Genomic DNA, 25,888 nt, shown 5'->3' on the forward strand with positions numbered 1-25,888 from the left:
CATATTACAAAATTAAAAGCTTTTTTTTTGTTTTGTTTTGTACCATCACCCTCTTGGAAAAACAGTGATTTCTAATTTTCTTGGAGAAAATTAAGGGACACAAATGAATTTAAATGTGTTACGTTAAAGCAATCTATTACTTTAAAAAATATATATTTTGGATTATCCAAGCCAATGGGTTCTCCAATAGGAGGTGTTTTTACATCAAGGATGCAACTTTTGAAATTCACGTGATTCAAAGACCATTTGATGTTTACTTACACCTTATTCCATTGCTGCTAATCTCTGGGAGATTTAGCAGCCATGAGATGGCTCAGATGGGAGCTTCAGAGCTGGTTAAATCATGCCGAAATCAGCACTCGTTTTTGTTCAATTTTCTTGATGTCTCTCTCGTTGCTTTTCTCTTCATATAGAACTGGGTCATTTTCCTTGGATTTTTGAAAATGAAATAAGTACTTTTACTTATTTCATTAATAAGGGCATGCTTTCACAGATTTTGTTCTGTAGAAACTTTACTGAAATCATGGATAATGCAAATTTAATTACAATACACCAGAAAATATCTCATATAATCCAGAATCTTCACAGTCTGAAATTCTTCCCACTCCACTATTTCTGACTTCATTCATTATAACTTTTCTCCAGAAAAAACACACTGCCTCTTTCAATCATCAAAACCTTTCCAACACTTCTGTTTCCACTACCACTGCTGTTATTTCCCCCAAGGAAATTTCTTTTAAGAAAGGAAAATATATAGAAAGTGTTCCATTTTCATAAGCAAACCAATTCAGCTCTTATGGAAATATTCTGTCCTCACCTTTTCTGTTTGTATATTGCTCAGGGTCCAATAGTTTAACATCTAAACAGACTACTACACATATTCCAAACTCAATAATATCCATCCACTACTAATTGTCAACTTCTAAGCTATATTAAAATTAATTATTAAAAATAATTTTCTCAATTTTTTATTTTGAAGAATACATTTTAATGTGACTTTATTAATGATAAGTTAAATATTTTGTTGCTAAACTGATTTATAAAGAAATAATTAATCACAAGATTAATTTTTATAAAATATCATTAAATTTAATCCCTGCTACTAGTAATTAAGTAAGATGCCACTATCAGTGATTTTTCTTGGCTTATTGAATCTTCAAATATTTATACCATTTATTTGGAATTCCTATCACTGTTTATAAACAATAAAATATTTAATTGTCATAGGTATCTAGGTGAAAGATAATGGTTCTGATTTACCAAATCTTATTTCAATAAAGAAAAAAAATGGCTTACCATCCTGCTCCTAGGGCAGTAGAATGAAGAGTGTATATTTTACCATTGAAATCAAAGGGTATTCTGAGTTGAATGAGAAATGATGTACAAGAGATATTCTTTCTTTCGTTTTAGTGGAGCTTCTTTCTTACAAAACATATTTGACTGCCTATGATTTATGAAGCACAATAGCTTTTTTATGACACTTATGTTAATCTTTTTCCCCTTTCCATTACCTGAACATATCAGTATGTTTTCTTGTTGAAATAATTTGGAGCAGTAATTTTCAAATTTCCTCTGACAGCCCTTAAGGTACAATAAATTTTTCAAATCAGTAGAAGCCCTTGAAATGTATTTTCAATATCCTGCCTGCAAATGAAACTAGCAAGCTACAAATGTGCAAGTGCACAGAAAATCAGAAAGAATGTATTTTTCACTTAAACAGATTTGGATGTCTCCTTAATTATTAGTAACCCAGGGCCTTAAGGAGTTTCTTGTTTTAGAATTTGATTTTACAACTAGAAGATTTTTGTTTATTTGGCTATATTATATTTAATGTTTTGGGGTCAGAAAGAACATAAAGACAAAGTTTATTTTTTTAAAAAAATCATTTTACTAAATTCTGAGGGCTTCCCACGAAGATGTTAAATCAACATGAAATCTTTAACTTGGAACAATAACAATAAGGATTTGTCTAATCTAAATTTGACATATATTAAATATGGAATTCTGTGACTGACAACTATGGCAAGAACAGGTGTCAGAGGGTCAACATGCTGAATTTCTTCACAGGATGATATTAAATAACCTCTGTAGTACAATTCTGTTAATACAATAGATTTGTTATAATTTTTGTCTTTAAAAATTTTTATAATATTTCCCATATTTGACACTTGCTTTTTGCCATACATCTGCATGATGTAATCTTGAAATCAGACCACTGGGTAAAGAAAAATCTAGCTCCTCTACTTATTAAATTAGAATTGCAACTTTGGATTAACAGCACATAAATTAAAAATCAATGTTATAATGCATAAATGGAAGCATTTCTCTCATGTAACAAAATTTTAAATGTCAATTCTCTTGGTTCCCTAGGATGATATAATTAAAGCAATAGAAAGCCAAACTCCTTGAGACCATAAATCTATATGGCCATATGAGAATTCCATCTTCAAAGCTACATCATGATCACTTTAGCTATTATAGTATTTTTTTATTATTATTTCAGGAAACACAATGGAGGCAAACAGTAAAGAAAATGCCTTTGGCATAACCAAGTAGTGTTCTTCCTTTAATGAAACTTCAGGAGATTTTTTACTTCCATTTACATCCCATTGGCTCAAACTTAATCTCTTGGTTATGATTAGATACTGTTACATTCACATGATAAACACCTAAAACAACATACAATCAAGAAGACAGCAATATGAGCCTTTTATTTCTGAATGACCACAAAAAATACTGAAATCTTATGAATAATTAGTTATCTGTGATCCACGATATTTGATGGCTGCCTAAGAAGATGGAGAAACGATTAATAATCTGTCGTTGGGCTGAAATAATTTAAGGGTATCGTTATAAAGTGTCTGGAGGTTGGTAACTGCCGTTCACTGAAATCTCAGTTGGAGTTATCAAGTGGATCACCTCCATAGGTCATCTCCATGGGATTTTGGGACTTTCTTTCTAAACAGGCTAGAGTAGATATCCAAAAAAAAAAAAAAAAACGGCAGAAATTATGAATTCCTTTTTTACCAGGACTTGAACATCAAGACAATGGCAATTGGATGTTCTCTTGTTCTTTCACACACACACACACACATGCACACACACACACACACACACATGCACACACACACACACACACACACAAGGCTTTCTGTAATAAGGGAGAGGAATTAGACCATGTGCTTGATAGGACAGTGGTACATTTCTAGAAAATCATATATTGTGGGAGACAATGCTTTGTTCATCTTTGGCAAATCCAATCTTCTGGAGTTATAATTGAGTCTCAGAAAATCTAGTTCTTTTACAGGGTGCATTTTCCTCTACAAAAAATTGTGGTTTGACTACTTTTGTAACAGAGTGGGGTATTAAGCTCAGGTCTTTGATTGACCTCCACTTACCTATCTGTAAAATAGGTAATAAAGTCAAATCCATCTCTAAAATTTGTAATTATCAACAAGTGAAGTAATGCCAGCTATAATTTGGGGGATATTGTAGAGTACTATGATGTCCTAAGAGGTTCCCACAGAGCTTGATGAGTTGCTTCACAGGAGTTCCATGGCCCTTCTGTGGCATGCTAACTTCCTACTGCCATAGATATTCTTTAATATATTATTATAACCACATGATTCCAAACATTTACATATCAAGGCTCACATCTTAAGTAATTAATATTATCTAGAAACTGGTGTGTCTAAAGAACTCTGGACAACCAACCTCCATCCCAACTCACTTGTCTGTTGATGAAATCAATACCTTAGCAGACCCTTAAAATACTCTCTATTATCAATACTTCTTGGGCCAAGAAGCTCTATCCTATAAACAACTATGGAATTTTCCCTTCTTAACCAATTAATAAATTACTTATTCATGTAAAATATTCTAATTATTACCAGTAATTTATATAACTCTAAAATAAGTTCAAGTTTTCAAATTTCTAAACTCTAGATAAATTTAAAACTAGATACCATATCCAATGGAAATGTTTTTGTTCTAAGCATCCATTAATTTGGTGTTGGATAGGCAGTGTATTTCTATTTCTGTAGAAATCTCTGAGACTGAACTTTACATTTTTGTATATGAAAGTAATTTATGTTTTTAGTAGTATGCTGCATTTCTTTTGATCTAACTCTGTCTATTAACTCCAGGGGAGAAGAAAATAGAACAAAAAAAAAAAGAGAGAGAGTGTGGAAACAAACAAGGAGGGAAAAAGAAAGCATCCTTAACCATGTGGACTTTTCAGACACATGCAGAAGATTGGATAGTTGGTGTAAAATGTTGTAGTAAGGCAAAAACTTAAATTAGAAACATGGAAATCTTTTAAACTTTGATATTTAAGATGCATTTTGTTATAAAGAAGGCCTGAAGGTATCACATTTTATATGTCTCATGTTATAACTTTCTACTTTGGTCACAGTGTTTGTATGTTTCCAGAATCCTTAGTTGGAATTTATTCTCCAGAGTGACAGCATGAAGAGGCAGGGCTCTTTGAGAAGTAATTAAGTCACAAGGACTCCACTCTCATTAAAAAGTTCTAAAAAGAAGCTTGAGAGAAATGCCTGCATGTACCATTTCTTCTTCCCTATGAAGGCACAGCCTTCAGCATCTTTTTCCTTCCTCCATTTTACATGTGAGGATACAGCAATAACCTGCCATCTAAGACACAGGGAGAGCAGCCTCCATCAGCCACCAAATCTGCTGACTTGGTTGTGGACTTTCCGGACTGTGATAAATAAATTTCTGTTACCTATAGATTGCCAAGTCTCAGGCACTTTGTTACAAGAGCTCAAATAGATTAATACATTTCTTCTTTATCCTTGCCTTATGTTTACCACATTTCTTTCTGAAATAATAAAAATTGATGATTTAAAATCTTTATTGTGGGCTTTCATCAAAACATTCTAATCAGTTTGTACATATGTTTCTTTTCAAAATAAGTTTCCTTCCTAAAAGGAATTATTCTAGCTCCAGGTAACCTGATATCTATAAACATTTGCAGAGAAATGTCTTGAATAAGGAAAATTGTGTCATGTGGCAAATAACCATTTTACAATGGCAATCCTCAACAAACTATGAATCCAGCCATCTCACAGCTCCTCAAGTTGAAATTTTCAGAGAGCTACTTAAAATTTCAAATTACATTGTTTACTGAATGCTTTTAAAATATCTATTGAAAACAAAGAAAAATGAAATGGAATAAGTTCATAGAGTAAGTATAGGGTACAAGTGGGGTGAAATTACTATATTTTGAATTTTTTTGTTATATGACATTCCTATGTCTTGTGTCTCTTACTCTTTGGGAGTTCAGCACCCAACCACCACCACCACCTTTACAATGCAGTTATAAAAAATCAAATGTAGCTTGAGCAAGGGCACAGCCTAATGAAGATGCCTGGAGTCAAGTGTACCAGTTTCATTAGAAACAACCCTAATGATATGCATTCCCAGTGAGAACAGTTTACCTATGACTTGTTGAGTAATGGCTTATTAACTGCATTTCTGGGTTTGAGCCCAAAAGAGTACCATATAGGGTCACAGTCAATGTCACACATGGGTTACTGAATAAGTGATCACTTGACTGGAAAACAAAAGTGATATGATTTTTATTAATATTTCAAATATATTTTTATCCCCCATCCATTTCTACCTGTCGTGGTGCTCTGATGCATCTACATGAACCACTTATTCTATTATTTTCCTTTACAGGTTGCAAACTTATGTTCTATTCATAGCACATATTATGAATTCTTCCTTTGTCTTATAAGCTACTTGCTTCACCACTCTCTATGTTTAACAAGTCCTATGAGCTTCATCCATCCTATTCTTTATCTTTAGCATAATCGAATATACTTAAATAATAGAGCACACTGGGCTTAAATAATATAATAGCTCGAAAGTATGGCTATGTTTAATGAGGGAGAACATAAGCACTACAAGCATTCTAAACTCGATTGCCCACACTCCATCTGAAATTCAACAATATTGATCCTGTTTCAGTTACCTTTGCCATCCTATATAATTACTTTTCAGTGACCAGTGATAAGGATAAGTTATGAAATACAAGGGTACTTGTCTGGTTCCTTGCCACATAGTGCCTTCAAAACATTTTCTTATTTTATTTTGCCTTTTAATTGAAAATTTAGGGATTTCCTTAGATTTAGTTCTAGAACACTGGTACATTTTAGGAGAAGATTGTTCAAGAAAACTCTGAAAGAAAGATTAACTTGTGATAGGAAGAAAACAGTAAACTAAGCCTCTGTGTTTAAGTGGGTAAATGCAGCTTGATGAGTCAGGAACAGGGGTGTAAGCCTGTAATCCCAGCAATTTGGGAGACTGAGGCAGCAGGATTACAATTTCAAGGCCAGCCTCAGCAACTTATGAGACTCAGTCTCAAAATATAAATCAAAAATTGTGGGGTAGAGCTCAGAGGTAAAGTTCTCCAGTATTACAAAATAAATAAATAAATAAAAGTGAAAATAAATGAATGCAGCCTATGTTTGTCACAACCTTAAAACACCTTTCAGACTTTCAAAGGCAATAATTGCCAGATACATCTGTTACACTCTGAAATTGCTCAGTACAATTTACTGCAAACCAGTTTTAGGTATGTGTGCTACCAATGACCAAGTGAGGAAGTGATGTTCCTAGGTCTGTCGTCATAGTAAGATATTTGCATTTGCTTCCATCCTTCTTTTCTTTATCCAGTGCCAGCTGACATTAAGGTTGGGCAGCTTATTAGACTCTAAATCTTCTTTCTCTTTTTCTTCATAAGCATTATATCAGAGAGAGATCGTAAATGAATAATTTCTTTCTTTCTTTTTTCTTTCTTTCTTTCTTTCTTTGCTGTATCTATGAAGATTCAGAATAATAACCAGCAAAGGAACAAAATGATTTATGCTTTATTAGATTTTTTATAATTGCGGTGGGGGAAAAATAGCAGGAACATAGAAATAAGGTAGTACAAGTTAAGTAGAAGATCCATTTTACAGTATTTGGATAGCAGAGTTCATAGACTTCAGGAAGTGAAGCAGGGAGTGTGCAGGCATCTCAGGGGCACTACATTGCTGACCTCAGATGAGATATTTTAAACTTGGGTACTGGTGTGTCAGCTTGCATGTGGGATTGCATCTGGAGAAATGAAAACAATGTTTTGTTTTGCTTTGCTTTGTTTTGTTTTCCTACTCATGGAGAGATTTTTTTCTCATTTATATTACCCATGGTGATGAAGATCATTGCATAACATGGATCAAAACAAAATACAACAGCAGGCACACTTTACCTCAGAGAAAAACAAGGAAGGTTAATATTGGCAATATATGGGACAATGTTACAAGTTCTCATCCAACATTGTGAGTTAGAATTAGAGAAAGCCAATGAGACCACAGTAACTTATTATAAACAAAGTTACTCTAAATGGTCTACATTATGTACAACAGATGGGCCAACATGCTCACAAATGAGGAGTTTATTCCTCTTTACTAATTTGCACAAACAAAAGATTTTGCTTTTAAGCCAGAGCCAGAATATAATGACATTGAAAACTGGATCTGCCATGCAGATAAATTCCTTTATCTCTTTACTTCTCCTGTTCTTCATAATTGAATTAACTTTAAATGATTAAATGGTATATCACAAGAATTAAATAAATATTTTCAATTCTATTTTAAAGCAAATGAATTTTGAATAATCATGGGAAATGCATGTGTCACCAATTTTAATAGCATTGCCACTGAAAAGAATATAGCAACTTGTTTGTTTGAATTTAAGAGCAAAGTTTGATATAAATATCAACAAAATTTAATTTTACTAACTGACTTTTAGTTGATAGATACTCTCAGTTATATTTTATGATATTTAAGATCACATTGCGGGACTGAGGTTGTGGCTCAAGCAGTAGCACGCTTGCCTGGCATGCACAGGGCGCTGGGTTCGATCCTCAGCACCACACACAAATAAAATAAAGATGCTGTGTCCACCGAAAACTAAAAAATAAATATTAAAAAAAAATTATCTCTCTCTCTCTCTCAAAAAAAAAAGATCACAATGCAATCATACTGATATAAATATCGTGGATATGACATTTTGTGAATTAAAGAATTTCATCATAGATGGAAAATATAGCATAAGAAAGCATGATAATTTATTATTAATCATTGTTTGGTAAATTCATCAAGACCTCAGAATAATTGTTTAAAGCATTCATATGTTGGGCTGGTGTTGTGGCTCAGTGGTAGAGGGCTTGCCTAGCACTTGTGAGGCCCTGGGTTCCATATTCTGCACCACATAAAAATTCATAAAACAAAGGTATTGTGTGAAACTACAACTAAAAAATAAATATGTATTTTTAAAAGAATATATGTGAATAATTAAATATCAGAGTAGAAATCAAGAAAGCAATATCATTTGAAATGAATGTAAAATACATAAATCACTGAGATATTTAGGGATAATCTAACCAAAGATGTAAAAGATAACTACATCAAAAGCTATGAAATACTGGTGAAATTAATTGAAATAAATTGAAAAAGACACAGATAGGTTTTAAGTCATCTCTTTTTCATGAATAGAAAGAGTCTACAGTGATAATATATTCATAAGATATAAGGCAACATACAGATTCAATGCAATTCTCATTAGAATACCAATGACATTATTCAAAACACTAGAAAAAAAGAGTGTTGTATTGTAAAAACTAGTATAAAACCAAAGACATACACATACACACAAATAAACACAAACTCAAACAAGAATAGGAAAATATAAACTAAGAAAACTGAATAGTCAAAGTCATGTTGAATATAAACACCAAATCAGGAAGCACTAGGCTATTGAATTCAAAATATACTTTGAAGTTGAAGTAAACAGCTCATAGCTTCATTAAAATAACTAGAATAAAATAAGTGATATATATCATGATTTCTTCAGTGGTAACATCCTGAATAAACAATACATTTTTACTTACAATAATCGTATTGGTATGAATGGTAATGACATTTAATTGAAAAACAATGTATGTAAGAAAAATCTTCATAACATAAGGATTAGCAATTTGCTTCATCATTTATTGATATTAGATCTCTACTGAGTGCTTTCCTATTTCTTAATTTTAATCTATTTAATTCTAAAAAAATAGTGTCTATTCTGTATTTAGCTTCATATGCATAGGCATTAATATCTCGTTTATGTGCAGCAATTCAGGAAGAAAATCTGAGTATTGAGTGGATGGTAATCAATTCCACCTACTTTCACAAAAAAGAATTGAACTCAATATTAATTTTGGAAGCTGTCTGCGTGAGATATGATAGCCACTGCATAAAATGCAGGAAAATAACATGTAAATGAATATGAATGAGCAATAATGCTGAGTGAATAGACTATAAAAATGTATACATTTTTTCATCAACATTTTTATTTTTATGGAAATATTTAGTGATTTCTATTGTAATATATTTTTATATATATACAGAATGAGAGAAAATATTTCACCTAGAAATTGCAAATATAAATAACAAAATAAAAACTAAAATTTGCATGAATCTTTTTTTTTTTTTTTTTGGTACTGGGGATTGAACCCAGGAGTATTTAACCACTGTGCCACATCCCCCATTGTTTTTAAATATTTTATTAGAGACAGGGTCTTCCTGAGTTGCTAAATGCCTCACTAAGTTGCTGAGACTGGCTTTGAACTTGTTGTGATCCTGCTGCCTCAGCGTCTCCACCCAATGGAATTAAAGGCCTGAGTGACTGAACCAGGCTGCATGAACTAGTTTTATATATTAAAATATTATTCTAAAATGTAAAGACAAATCTTAATACAATTCAATTTTCATTAATTACTTTAGACTGACTAACATTTGAACTCAGGAAGACAAAGAAAAAGCATATACCTCAGACAACTAAATTGAATTGAAAACTCACATTTCTTAACTTTGAGTGTAAATGTGACAAAAATCTCCTTTTAGGGCTGTGGATGTGGCTCAAGTGGTAACATGCTTGCCTGGCATGTGTGGGCACTGGGTTCGATCCTCAGCACCACATAAAGATAAAATAAAGATATGTCCACCGAACACTGGAATTAAGTTTCTCTTTTCAAATCTTCCTTTAATCAGATTTTATAAAGTTCTATTTTATCAGTTGTTTTAAATAATTTTTAAATGATATATACCATTTGTATGCAAAATCTGAAATTATTGGGCACTGGATACCTCTGATAAAGTGTCATTTTTATTCAGCTGCTCACATGCTCCTTCAGCTTGTGGGTTGAAACTAATATTCTTGTAAATACTCTGCCTTCACTAAAGTTCTATGTATTCATCTGTTTCATCTAGTGCAATTTATTGCATTTTGCTATATCACTGTTTCAATATTTATCATCACCATTTTATATGACCAAAAATCATGAACCTTTTAATACTCTTTTTTCTTTCAGTTCAATGGCACAGAATATTTTAAATATATTATTAAATTTAAAAACAAATATATTCAATTGGATAAAGACAAGTATCTTATATTCATGTCCTTTAGTGCCTCCACATCTTTATTTTCTACTTAAAGAATTGATGAGATGATCCTGAGCCCTTTTCATTCTGTTATCAAATTTTAGTCTCATTTTGTGTTCTATCCACAACTTTATACAGGGATTTTTAGGGAGAGTGTTTCAGAAAAAGTGTCCTTATTGCAGTAATGTAATTTTTTTTGTCCTCCAGAAAATCAGATGTAAAATTAATGACCACCAATACTTCAGAGTTTGACTTCATTTGGCAATAGAGTTGTTTCAAATATTAAGATTAAGAGATGTATAGGTTGGCTGTGACTCTACTATCATATGACTGGTATCCTTACAAAAAGGATTAATGTGGGAAAGAAAAAGTTCATAGGAACAGAGAAGCAGAGATAGGAGTAATGCTCTACAAGTCAAATGATGCCAAAGATTAGCAATATATCCTGGAAGCTAAAAAAACAAATAGAACATTCTCCTCATCAAGTGTCAACAAGAATCAGTTCGGCCAACATCTTGATCTAGGACTTCAAACCTCCAGAACTATGAGAAAATCAATTTCTGTTCTTAGGTTATCCAATTTGTGGTGCTGGTTATGGCTGTCAAAGCAACCTAATATATTCCTAATCCTTAAATCACTCAATATGGTCTTTATTTTGAGTAAATTTAAAAGATATTTTGAAAGATTAACATTTAACAAACTCACTTTATTTTTACTTTGACTTTGTATGTATATGTGTGTGTTGACGAAACATTTATCTCAACACTCTTTTTAATGTAAAAGATTGCTCTACAATAATATAATATTTGTCAAAAAGTTAAGCTTAGTTATTTTGTTTCTTTTTGTCTTTTAGTCAAACTTTATCCCAGGATGGACTATGTTTCTTTATAATAGATAAATGCTCTCTCTCTCTCTCTCTGTTTCTCTCTCTGGTCAGAATTACAATATTTCTCACTGAATGATTTTTTTTTTCTAAATGGCAGAGTTTATAAGAACAGATTACTCCAAACTATGTGTTAGAATCTTCAAACATCCAGAGAGAACTAGTTCACTATATAGACGATGAAAATTTCATTTCTACTGAGATTTTTATTTATAATTTAGTTTTCCTGCTTTGAAAGAGCTCTTCATTGTTTTTTGAGGAAAGAAGTAGGAGTGCGTAACTATAGGTATTTTTCAGAATTATCTTATAAAGTTAGTTCTTTATGTTTTCTTTATCTGAGTCCCTTGAAATCCATTTGAAGAATTTATCTTCATAACCCTATACATATTCTAATATTGGTAACAATAAGTGACTCCTAGAAAATTATTTATCTTTACAATGTTTCTCTTACATTAACTTGTATCTTAATTTATTTTTATTTGATCTAATAAGTTATACATGAGAGTAAAATGCATTTTGACACATCACGCATGAATTGAGTATAACTTCTCATTGTTCTAGTTGTACATGATGTAGAATCACACCAGTCATGTAATCTTATATGTATAATATCTGATTCATTCTATTATCCTCACTTCCACTGTACTCCCTCCCCTCTCTTCACTCCCCTCTTCGTAATCCAAACTACCTCTAATTTTTCCTAGCACCCACCCTTATTTGTGGAAAACATTTGGCCTTTGGTTTTTTGGGAATGGCTTATTTTGCTTAGCACGGTAGTTTCTAGTTCCATCCATTTATTGGCAAATTACATAATTACATTCCTCTTCATGGCTGATGAATATTCCATTGTGTGTGTGTGTGTGTGTGTGTGTGTGTGTGTGTGTATCACATTTTCTTTGTCCATTTATCTGTTCAAGGGCAATTAAGTTGGTTCCATAGTTTAAATGTTGCAAATTGAGCTGTGATAAACTTTGATGTGGCTGTATCACTGTGTTATGCTGACTTTATGTCCTTTGGGTATAAACTAAGGAGTAGGGTAGGTGGGTCAATGGTGGTTCCAGTCAGAGTTTTCTGAGCAATCTCCATATTGCTTTCCACATTGGTTGTACCAATTTGCAGTTCCACCAGCAATATATGAGTGTCCTTTTATCCCCCACATCTTTACCAACTTTTATTGTTGCTTGTATCTTTGATAATTGCCATTCTTACTGGAGAGAAATGTGAAATTTTAGAGTGGTTTTGATTTATATTTCTCTAACTTCTAGAGATGTTGAACATTTTTTTCTTATGTTTGTTGATTGATTGTGTTTTTTCTTCTTTGAAGTGTCTGTTCAGTTCCTTATCCCATTTATTGATTGGGTTATTTGGTTTTTTGTTTGTTTGTTTTTGGTTTTTAGCATTTTGAGTTCATTTATATCCTTGAGATTAATACTCTGAGGTGCATGTAGTAATGATTTTCTCCCATTCTGTAGGCTCTCTCTTCATGTTATTGTTTTCTTTGCTGAGAAGCTTTCTAGTTTCAATGTATAAATTTTTTTAATTCTTGATTTTTCTTCTTGTGTTTTGGGAGTCTTTTTAAGGAAGTCAGTTCCTAAGCCAACATGGTGAATAGTTGGGCCTACGTTCTTTAAATATTATACTTACTAGTACTCTTATAACAATAGCTTTATTACTTGTTTTTGCCTACAGGGCTCTTCCTGTTACTTTCCCCTGGCTTAAAATACAAATATGAACTCAGAAGTGAGCATTAACTAAATTAATGTAACTGGTGTTGCAATGATGTGTTATTTGGTAATATTGTATGGATCAACAAACTTCTTTTTATGTGAGCCTTCTATGTATACTTCTCTTTAGTAAAAAATAATAATTTATCATAGAAATTTGTTTTCCTATTTTAAGACATAACTATAAGTTAATATTATTGAGTTCATTTTCATTGATTTTCTGATGTCCCAAGATCTATGTAATAAATCAATATCGTCATACTGTCCTAACTACTAGAAATCAGACTTTTATCAAAATATTTCAATTTCCACAAAAATGCATCAGGCAATACATGCAATGTGGGCAGAATTAAGGATAAAATCTCTGAGACCATATTAGTGTTAATTGAGGATGCCTAATCTATGGCAGAAACCCAGTAGGGAACAACGTTAAAAAATATATATATTTCAGAGGTCCAGACACAGGGTAACACTTAGTTCACATATAAATATGTAAAAAGTGAAAGAAAACAAAAAAATAAAAAGACAAAAATGACTCTTGACAAAGGGTTCACATTCTGAGGGAAAGAAGCATCATGTGGCTAATTTACATATTAAGTTGTCAGGATGAATGAATGATAACAGCCACAAGGAGATAAGTTTCTAAGAAGGCTAGTGCCTTAGAAAGGATGCTGTTTATATTGGTTTCTGACATCCTAAAGAAATATGAAAAACAAAACAAAACAAAACAAAAAACCACTCACAAACCCTGATTAGTAATTTCAGAATGAAAGCTGAAAAATTCTTTGTAGATCTATTTAAGATAAAGTTTGCTCATGCTCCCTAAAAGTTTATGTGTTGGAAGCTTGGTTCTATGGTGCCTATGGTGCCAACTTTAAAAGATGATGGGACCTATAAGAAGTGGGGCCTAATGGAAATTTGTTTCTCTCATCTCCTTGGTGTTGCTCTTCTTTCTGGTCTGGCCATGTGAGTAATCACTCTCATTCACAAGAAATCAAACCATGATGCCATCTTCCACAATGTGACCTACCCAAACAGGGCCTTTCCAGAGGATGAATTGGTTGGGCTTTGCTCTTGGACTTCAGCCACTAAATCTATGAACTGAATAGATCTGTTACCTTAAAGATTTAGTGTCCGAGGATTTTTATAGGGAAACATCATTTACACTCTTCATCACATTGAATTAGCTCTTATGCCACCCTTAAAAACAGTAGAGTCTGGGAAATGTAATCAATCCATCCACCTGAAAGAGTGGAAGGATTTGATTTCAGGTAGAAGGTTATGTCATAAAACGTTGTGAAGTGATTATTGCAAGAAAACTCAGAAAATGTACAACATTCAGAAAGCATAAAATTTTGATAAGTTATTATATGTACAAAAAGCAAAAATGGAGCAGTAATATTAATTATTGATATAAAATATGATTTTCAACTTTAAATAAACACCATTGTAACTCAACAAAGACTACAAATATTACAAAGAATTACTTGTAAAAGAAATGCTTGTGTATTATGAAATTATATTTATGAATTTTATCAATTACCAAAGAATTATGAGGAAGAGCTAAAATTTTGAAAATATATCATGATATATGTAGAAATATTAAAATGGAAGTGGTTAATTATAAATTATATTTTTTTTAGTTTGTGGTAATTCTAATATACACAAAGAAATTAAGCACTATCTATCTCTTTTTCTGTGAACACACACAAACTTAATCATCCTAAGGGATAATTATTTCTTATTCTTGTGGAATAACAAAATAATTATTCATACCCTAATAATACCTGTATATAAATCTTTTTTTTAACCAGTTACTAGTCTCTGTAATTGCTCTTAAGGAACTCTGAGCTTAAGTTTCTTCATTTATGATTAATATAAAACAGCATTTTTTTACTGTTGTAATATTTACATGTGAAAATCGGCATGAAAAATATTTGGCAAATATCTTTGCATTAGTTAATAAAAGTTGAAGCTAACCCTTTTTAAAGAAAACTCACGAATTTTTATATTGTCATGTTATTTCAACCAATGAAAGATAAGTTAATGATTTCTAGCATTACATTCTACTTTGTCAGTTTATGTTAGCCAACATTTAATCTAGTTAATAATTTCTTTATATTTATAATTAGTGGTTAATTGCCAACAATTTAAAAATTATTTTAGGAATTACTTTTATGTAAATGTGTTTTTTTGAAATCTCTCTTCTAAGTCTTAATGAGACAAGATGAACACATTTCTGGAGTTTTGTTTAGAAATTAGTTTAATATTTGTTAGTTGCAATGACTGTGCTTGGCTGTACCATTTAGTCATCAATTTTCTTTCAGATTATTATAGCATAATTTCTTCAATGAATATTCAAGAATGTTCTTACTTTTTACTTTTTATATTTGTAGTTGAATCACTATACCTTAGAATATTTTATTAATTAATTAAATTGGAAGGTTTATTCTTATCCTATTCTGAAAAATCTATAACACCTAAGCTTTCACATAATATTAAAGAATACAGTGTAATATGTAACATAATTGCATCATTTCAAATCATAGTATCACTATAATTGGATGAGTAGGTGTTTTAGTAAACATTTTTGCTACTGTGAATAAAAGACCTGACCAGAACAGTTGTAGAGGAGAAAACATTTATTTGAGGGCTCACAATTTCAGAGGTCTAAGTCCATTGACAGCAAGCTCCATTCCTCAGGGCTTGAGGTGAGTCTGAAATTCATGGTGAAAAAGTGTAGTATAAGGAAGCAGCTCACATGATGATCAGAAGCAGAGAGGGAAACTTCACTCACCATATAGAAAATATATACCCCAAAGGCATATCCCCAATGACCCACCTCCTCTATCTCCAACCTTGCATCATCATTCCTACTCAATTAATGCCATCAGGGCATTAATTCACTGATTGGGTTAAGGGTCTCATTAACCAATAATTTCTCCTTTGAATCTCCTTGCACTGTCTCATACATGAGCCTTTGGGGGACCTCTAATATCTAAACCATAACAGCAGGCCAGGTAGATAATTATTTAAGCTTCTGAACTGAGTTTTTGGTCATGTTTTACATTATAATAGAAAATAATAAAGTTTCTGATACCTGCAACTGGAGAGCTAATAAAACAAATACCTAAAATAACTGGAGTGGCTTTGGGATTGAAGAGTATGTGAAGAATAAAAAGAATTCTGAGAAGCATCTTAGAATTAACCTGAATTGCCTTGAATGATTGTTAGCAAAAATATGGATGTTGAAAATGTTAAATGGGGAGGACTCAAAAATGAAGAAATTTGTAGGGTAATCCTAAATTGTCTTAGCAAAAGTTCAACTTGTCATGAAAAGACTTTTAGCAAAAATCTATACTTTTAAAACATTGCCAGGAAGGGCTCAGAAGTAATAGAGAAAAGACTTATTCCAAAATGGAAGAAGAAATTTGAGAAACAGTGGGTTGAGAAAGCTTAATGTAGTTGGAAACAAAACAAAAACTAGTGAAGTTGCATGCTGCCAATGTCTAGTTGTAAAAATTGAAATTGAAAGATTGGAATGTAACTAAAAAACTACTTAAATATTAACTATACTGCTTGGTTTCTACTCATTTCTTAAAGTAATATGTGAACAGAGAGGCAAAGTAACATAATATTTAATAGAAAAAAAATAAACAGATTGAGATTGGAAAATTAAATGTCTTCACATGGATTGAGCATTAAAATCTAAAATGCCATGGGAAACTGTGATGTATAGGGAAAAGGGAGTGTATGTCTCCATAAACCTTTGCTGAAACCCTGGAACAATCAAAATGCCCAAGTATTCATTCAGAATTTGTTCCTTAAAAGATCTGTTTAATAGAATCATAAAGATACTAGCACCTTAAGGGTAATGTTCTACAGCCATTTGGGCTGAAACAAAAAAAAAAAAAATTAAAGTATTTCTCAGAATTGTCTTGTGAAAATGTCCTTTATCTATTGGCATGAAACCCAGTATATCTTACATATGGTTCATAATTTCATAATGAATTTATCTCATGAGAACTTCTACCAATGTTGATTAAAAGGGACTGAGAAAGTAGCAAATGAAGGAAAGCTATTGGACCCCCAAAATCAGACCGGCAAATGGAGGTAGATAAACTACTTTAAGTTGGAAAGTTGATCTACTTTTCATTAAAAATGAAAGAATGATTCAGGGCACAGAAGAAATAGCCCAGGCACCAGAAATAAAAGCCCAATAATTGAAACACAGTTCAGAAGCAAGATGTATGAATCACAGGGAAATATTTCTGAACCTTGTAACCTAATCAAATAAATCCAGTTTGACTTTGTTTGATTGATATTGAAATTGCTTGGGATCACTTATTCCTTTTTGTCTTCTACTTTATTTTTCCTGTTTGAACTGGAAGGTATACAAGTTTAACATATGTTATACATGTACCATCACCTTATATTGAGAATGTTTAGGTAAGATAATCGAGACACTTTTTATTTATTTATTAATTAGTTTGTTTTTTTGTTTTGAGGCAGGATTTTGTTAATTTGCTTAGGACCTCACAATATTGCTGAGGCTGACTTTGAACTTGGGATCATCCTGCTGTAGCCTCCCAAGTTGCTGTGATTAACTGGTGCCACACACCAGGCCAGATCTTTTCTTAATGAATTACACTCAGGATCTTTGGGTGATTTAGAAAACCCTGATATGGGTGCTTTATAAAATTACTTATCAATTTTTGTGATGGTAAAGTTTTAGACTTTGAACAGTAAAGGGATAAGAAACTTGAAAAACTGCAGGGAATTAATGTGTTTTGTATATGTGTGGGCTATAAGTAATAAGAGGCAGAGTGGATTGTGCTAGGCAACATTTTAAGACATCCCCCATTATGCCTCCTCATATTACCTCTGTGATTTCATTCCATTACATGAAAAGGGATTTTGGAGGTAAAATTAAGGTTATTTTTTAGTTGATAATTACCAAGGAAGATTGTATGTGTGATTCTAAATCACATGAGTCCTTTGAAAGCATTGCATTTATTTTAAACTGATAATAGATGAGTAAGTCAGAGAGATTCGTAGAGTGGAGCTCACTTGAAAGTGGATTTCAGCTCCCAGCTCCCAGCTCCCAGCTAGCAAAGAAATGCAACAACTACAGGGAGCTAAATGCTGCCAGAACCTTGATGAACTTAGAAGTAGATTCCCCATCAAAGTTTCCAGGTGAGTGCCCAGCCTGGTGACACATTCATTTGTCTTGAAACTCTGAAGAGTCTTTTGGTAAAGCATTCATCTGAAGAGAGAATACAAGCCAGTTTGTACTTCTCACCCAAAGGCTGAAACATAATAACCAGATTCTGTTTGATATTATACACACTTACGATAATTTGTTAGGTGACAATAGAAAATTAGAACAAATATCTTTCCCTTAGTGGTGCGTTCATAAAGTAGTAGCACCTGGTAATTAAAAATACCTAATTTGTAGCATTTGCTGCTTTCCATGGTAGTAGGGTTGCCACCAACACTGAATTTCTACAAACTTGATTTCACTTAAATTGGAATTGGAGGAAGTTTGCATAATTGGTTCATGCAAGCCCATTAGAGCCAATAAGATCTAGGGTGCAGTATACTGCCACCTATCACGTAAGGTTCCTTAAGATGTTGTCTGTATTAATTCCTTTTCTTTGGGAGAGGGGTTTTGTAAGTAATAATGGGTTAGCTTGAGAGAGCTTCAAAAACTACTTCAAAGCTACTATCATCTTCCATTTTTCACAACTTTTAAAATACAAGTGAAGCTAATTTATATTTAATTCAAAATTTTCTGTGTAAAGTATAATTAAATACAAAAACCTAATATAATTTACAGGAAATAGAAACATGTATAAGTTTTAGAACTTTTGTTGTATTTATAATTTGTAAATTACTCAGCAGTAAAAGTTATTCAAACTTTCTATATGACTTATTTTTCCACCTACTTTTTGATTTGTATATACAAAACCACAGGCAGAATGATATATTTGTTATTCAGTCTATTTTTTATATTAGTGCATTTAAAAGCATAACAATATAGAAATTTGTATAACCTGTTAATAAGATAGTAGGAAGTTAATAACTATACAAAGACACAGAGAAATCAACCTAAGTAAAAACAAGGAGAATAAATAAGGAAAGCCTTTTTGATAATATAATAGAGCCCATTAAAGGAACATGTACGTCTTCAAGGAGAGTAGTTAAGAAACTGGTCTACAAACATAAGACACGGTTGTTTTTAATTTATTTTCCAATTTTTCATTCAAGTTCATAAAATGCTTATTTTTGTGAAAGTGTATTGCCAATCTTTTTTTTAATTGTCAAAAATATGAGGAAAATGCATTTGTTTTCATTTCAAATAAACTCAGTTCAAATTCCACATCCAAATTTAAAAATTTAGTTGCTATTAATTTTCAATAATTCAAAACATTGTATTTAATAGGTGAGGCCTCCAATCCTGATAGTCAAACAGTCTTTTTCAGATGTAATTAATTTCCTGTTGGAAATCATTAAGATTTTGTTGGCCTTTTTTCAGAAGATTTGAAAGCATGTTCATAATAAATGATTATTTATCCTTGAGTAGAGTTCTCAGAAATTAATAGATTATAAATGTCCATTAAAAGGACATTGATCAATTAGAAACAATTTCCATAACTCTTTTTCTATTTTAACTCAAGAAATTTTATTCTTTACTCAGATAAAAGAACTAAATATTACTTTTTAAAATGAATGTTGTTTAATATTCAAAATTTTAGCATTAGAGCTAATCAGATGCATTCTATTAACCATCTTGGCACTAGTAAATACTAATATTACTACCAGCATAAAATAATCCTCAAATATATGTTGACAAAAAAAAAATAAAAATCACTTTGTCTTTCATATTGCAGTCTGGAAAGAAATGAGCATTCTCGGATGAATACATAATTTTATTCCATAATTTTTTCTCTTGCCATACTTCCTCAGACTAAAAAGTTAAACTACTGCATAGCTAAAGTTGGAACAATTTTCTTCCTAAATTCCAGCTGGCAGAAAATATGAAAGTGATAAAATGAGGAGCCATCCACTAGTCTAGAACCTATATTCTACTAGTAATAGATTAGTCATGTGATTATAGTTACCTGTTAACACCAGTTTTGAAATGTAGTCTTAACAAACCCTTATGAATAGATAAAACTTCTAATACCATGGAGACTGGAACAAACATATTTGGGTAGGACAGAAAGACTGATAAACAGATCAACCAACATTCTCCTACAAACTCCATGACAAAGAAAAGCAAACATAATGGTTCCTTATATATTGTCCAACCTCTGAGAAATTTTGAGTGCAATAGCACTACATATGCAATTTGAAAGTTACCTATCCTCTGCTTTAGTCACTGGTAGCACAAACTGAGGTATTTTTTAATTTTCATTATATCTGCCAGTATTTATTCTTGATCTTGACATTGTCTCTTATATAGAACATTTGAATACACTTTTACCAAGGGGAAAAATATGGCTCACATCTTTGGTAAAGCATTCATCTGACCATTCCAGAGCCTAAGAACACTGGTAGAGTCAAGAGATATTTTTAACATTTAAATATAAGTGTGAAGCTGATGGCTCAAAATCAGTGATAAGTGTAGATTTATGTTTTCATAATTGAAGAAGTCTCCTTAAAAGTTCTCTATGATAGTCCATGATTCCAAGAGAGAGACCAGGTTTTACTATAGCATTCATGACTTTATTGTACTTATAGTTCAGTCTCCAGAGGCACATTTGGACCAAATTTACCAAAGAGGAAGCAATTTTGATGGTAAAATATATTCCAATCTGTTTCTATAGAGCCAAGAATATTAAATAGATTGTCTTTTCTGACTACTATGTATCAGTCTTCAAATATTTTGAATGAATTTTTGATTAAATAGTATTATTAGGTAAATATTCTCATTTTCTTCATTATATTAAACAAACTGAAAAAAGTAAGGTAAGATATGCTTTAAACATTGGTTCTTTGAAAATATTTTTTATGGAAAATATATACACCATATATACATCTTGTAATATGTATTTTCATAATATCACAAAAGATTAGTTAGTGCATATGATTACCTAAAACAAATATTGATATAAAGGGCATTCATGTGAAAATAAAGGCCAAATAATTACAATTAATAAAATTATTTAAAATTCAGTTGTTATGTATTATAATTATTATTGTTTCTATTCTAATTATTCATGTGGGACAATCTTGCAAAAGGGGACCAAATACATATTTGATAATAGGGATTATAGATCTAGTACTGGCAATGACATATGGAGGTATATACATGCATGTATATTTGCGTTCAAAATCAAAGTACTAGTCAAATGCAAAAACTAAATCCTTATGAATTAGTATGAATTCCTCCATCTAATTAAGGTAGAATCTACCTTTTATTCAGTCTACATTCTATTCAGTTTTACAGGTCTTACTGACATTCTAATGCAAGCTCAATTTATTATTGTAAAATGCTTCTGTTGTAAATATTGTGTTTTGGTCTAGGCTCAGTTTCTTACATTTATTGAAACTTAACAGAGTGCAAATTGGCATATTCTTTCTAGATCCAGTAGGGAAGCTGTGACCATTTCCACTTCATAGGTACCAGATTTATCTTTCACTTATATTGCAAATCTATATTTTTAAGTCCTGATAGACAGTGCTGGGAAGAATGATGAAGAGCCTATGAGTGAGGAAACACTGGTATAGTAGCGTGGTAGGCATGATTGTCTCCTCACCAAGATTAAGGAATTCTGATTACCACTAGTAGACTTCCGATGCTTTATGGTCAGATGAATGTTTTACCAATGATCTAAGAATATATTGTTCAATGGACAATTTACTTTTTGGTGAAAAGTTCTCTTAGAAAAGATGTTTGGTTAGATTTATATATTTTCACTCAAATCTTTCCTTATGGCAAAGGAATGATATAATATTTTCAATGACAATGATTAAGATAACCAAATTGATGTACTATTGAAGCTGCATAAAATGGCAGTTGTATAGAAAAGCAAAGCATCGCATCTAATTGTAAGGGCAGAGAATTATAACTATATTTAAGTCCACTTAAGTCAGGTGCATCATAATATAATGGTTAAAAGGTATGTAATGTGACATAATAATTATAAAGCATTTGAATAGAGTTTATCATTGTGTTGATTCATATTTGTTGTGTAAATATATAAAACTTAAATTTTTTAAATGTGCTCTGAGAAAAAGTTTTTCAGATTTTTTTTAAAAATGCAATAAGAATATGATCATCCATTCCAGAGTTAATGTGCAGTGGGATAATTGAAAAATATTCAATGAAATTGGTTTATAGTTACTTTATTGCTTTTTTACACATAGGAAACTTATGTAATTATGGTTGCCATTCACGTAAGTCTGAAAACATTCATTTATGATCAGTTAGTATGTAGCCATGAGCAAAATACAAATTCAAAAATGTTATTAAGACTTCAAGATAATGGATTTCATAAGTATGTTCCATGATTCTGACTTTAATGTGCAATTAGTTTTCTAATTAAACTATTGCTTTTCCATTCAGTTTTTCATGATTGCTCTTCTAAAGAAAAAACATTTTTATGACCTCCAGTCATCAGTGTGGTTTTAAATTCAGTAGAGCATTTCTGTTCACTATAATGAGGGTTTTATAGAAACTGATGCTAATTATAATCTATTTTTGGTCAAATGAATTTAAAGTATTCCATAGTGGTCAATATCAATACCAATAATACTATGTGTTGCAAACAAATACTATTTTTGAACAAAATTACATAAATGTATTAAAATACATATATTTTATGATATATATTATCATATGTATTACATTCCATATCTAGTATATAAGTAATCTGAACAGATTTAAGGTCTATCAAGAAATGTAAAATATTCACATGTGTGATAGGTTTTCATGACTGCAATCAAAATTCTTGACCTGAACCACCTAGAGGAGGAAAAGTTTCTTCTGAATTCAGCGTTTCAGAAGTTCATTTCATGGCTGGTTGACTAGATCATTTTAGGCCCAAGATGAGGCTGAGAATTATGGGAGGATGCTCAGAGGAAAGCAGTTCACTTCATGCTCACCAGGAAGCAGAGAGAGAGAGAGAGAGCAGGAGGATCTGAGGTGAAAACATAATCCTAAAGAAAGAAAAAAAAAACAACTTAGTGACCTCCTCCCTCCAACCATGTTCTATCAGCCTATAGTTAACACCCATTAAGCCATTCAAATCATTAATCCATCAAATGCATTCATTAACTCATTTATTAGTTAACAGATCATTATTTAGCTAATCTGTTAATAAAATGGATCATTTCACTGATTAAGTTATAGCTCTTATAATATGATCATTTCACCTCCTGCTTTAACACTGGAGCTTTTGGGGGACACCTCATATTCAAATCATAACAACATATTAAACTGACTTATTACATGAAATTACTTAATAGCACCGTAATATCATGATTATGGAAAGTTCAAAGATCTGTTTTAAAGAATAAATAAAATAATAAATGGGACTTATTAAAAGAGCTTTATTTTTCTATTGCAATATTATTTTCTTGCAATCATTTATTTTAGAAAAGACACTTAATTGGGAATTTGACAAGTGAGATAACTTCATGAAATTAGAGAGACAAGCATTTTGTTCTAACAGATTTTTCACATTTACAAATAATAGGTTCTTACTGATTTGATAAAATATCTGACATTTTATGACAGACAATTTAAATTTTCTGCAATCACTGTTGAACCCTATCTCCACCATTGTATAGATATACAGAATGAAAAATTTGGCAATATTTGAGGAATCTATTTGTATTTTCTTCAGGCTTATACATGAACATGCATATATCTGTACATATGTGTGGGTATTCACATATATGTATATATAAATGTATACATGAATATAAATATATTCATATATAATATATAGTAGGTAGCTACATGTAAACACTTATTTCTAAATTGTATCACAAATATTGATGGCATGTAGCATTAACTAGAGACTCTGATATATCACCCTTGATAAATATCATTGAGCTAGAGAAAGGAATGTGTTCCCCATGTATTAGATGGATGTATGATAATGAATTATTTCAGGCTAGGCTTAGGAATTTATGGATATAAGTTTAGAGTTTCTGATGATATTTCTCACCTGAATGATGTTAAGGACAGAAGCAATATTTATATTCTTATTTTGAAAATGTCTAGAGATTGGGGAGTTAACTGTCCACAATGCTAAGTTATATATGGCATGGCTTTAGAACTTTGTGTGATCCAGAAACACACCAAAGAATGTAGTCTATCTTAAATATGATAAATGGAATTCCTCCCAAGATGGTGGTCAGTGAGATATTGAATCCCATCATTGTGAAAATCTGGGATGAACTCTTGGAGAAAGAAACTAACTGAGGGAAATCATATTGAAATAAAAGAGAGAGAGAGAGAGAGAGAGAGAGAGAGAGAGAGAGAGAGAGAGAGAGAGAGAATTTCCCTTTCTTCTGTACAAAGGGCATAGATAATAAGAACTAAAATCAACACTGATCGCTGACCAGCCTTTCCCTTTTTCCTCTAATCAGTCTTCCCCACTGCATTAATAATGAAACCATGGAATATGTGTCACACAGAAATGAAGGAATAAGACATTCTGAGAAAGGAAAACCCCTTTCTCTTTCCAGGGCTGCAAGCAGCTGAGGCACTATTCCACTGACCACTGAAAGCAACTGTTGAGTAAGTTGAAAAGTTTTAAGTCGGCTGGAAGAGAAAGCAGGTTAACAGCATTGACTCAGACAACTATGGTCCATGGGTTAAAAGGAAAATAGTTTTTTAATTGTGATGTTAGCATTGAGAGGCAATGCATGACTTGTGGAATACTGCCTTTCAAAGCTCAAAATCATGCCAGTAGTACATAATGTAATATTTGCCATTCCACTTTAGTTCTAGATTTTTTTTTTATTTCCAGGTTGGGCTGTATTATCTTTTAAAATTTATCATTCATATTATTTTGATTGATAAATCAGAATTATATACATTTGTAAGATACAAAGTGATATGTTTACGTATGTGTACTATATAGTATGATCAAATCAAGCTGATTGACATTCATTACTTCAGTTTCCTACCATTTCATGTGCTGAGATATTTAACATTTACTCTTTTATTTTGAACACCTCCAGTTTCCAGAAACTATCTAAAGGAAGTTGTATGAACTTGACAGTGATAAAGAATATATCAGTGTATTTGCCTGAATGAGCTGTGCTGCAATTGACTCTTCTCTCCTTATATTGGATATTGACGTGTACTTAATGATATGATACTCCTAGCTTAGATGAGGGTCACTGAAAACACATCCATTTTTTTTCATGTGTGAAAGTAAATCGGCCTTAAATATTTAAAATTCGGTCTGGAGAAAAGCAGTCGAACCTTCAATATGTCAAATGGGATCCTCTCTTATTCAGAAAATATGTTTAACTCTATACCCCTGAGGTGGATCACTGATCACTGATCTAAATATCTCATTCCCTAAATTCTGAAGGTTATAATTAATCTTTATTATATATATTTATTTTATTTTTTTCCTCCCCCAATGGAACATTACTCAGCTTTAAAAAAAAATGAAATGATGGTATTTGCCAGTAAATGGATGGAGTTGGAGAATATCATGCTAAGCAAAACCAGCCAATCCCAAAAAGCTAAAAGCCAAATGTTTTCTCTAATATGCAGGTGCTAATAAAAATTAAATGGGGGGAGACACTAG

Source organism: Callospermophilus lateralis, chromosome 10, assembly GCF_048772815.1.
Source record: "Callospermophilus lateralis isolate mCalLat2 chromosome 10, mCalLat2.hap1, whole genome shotgun sequence".
Lineage (NCBI taxonomy): Eukaryota > Metazoa > Chordata > Mammalia > Rodentia > Sciuridae > Callospermophilus > Callospermophilus lateralis.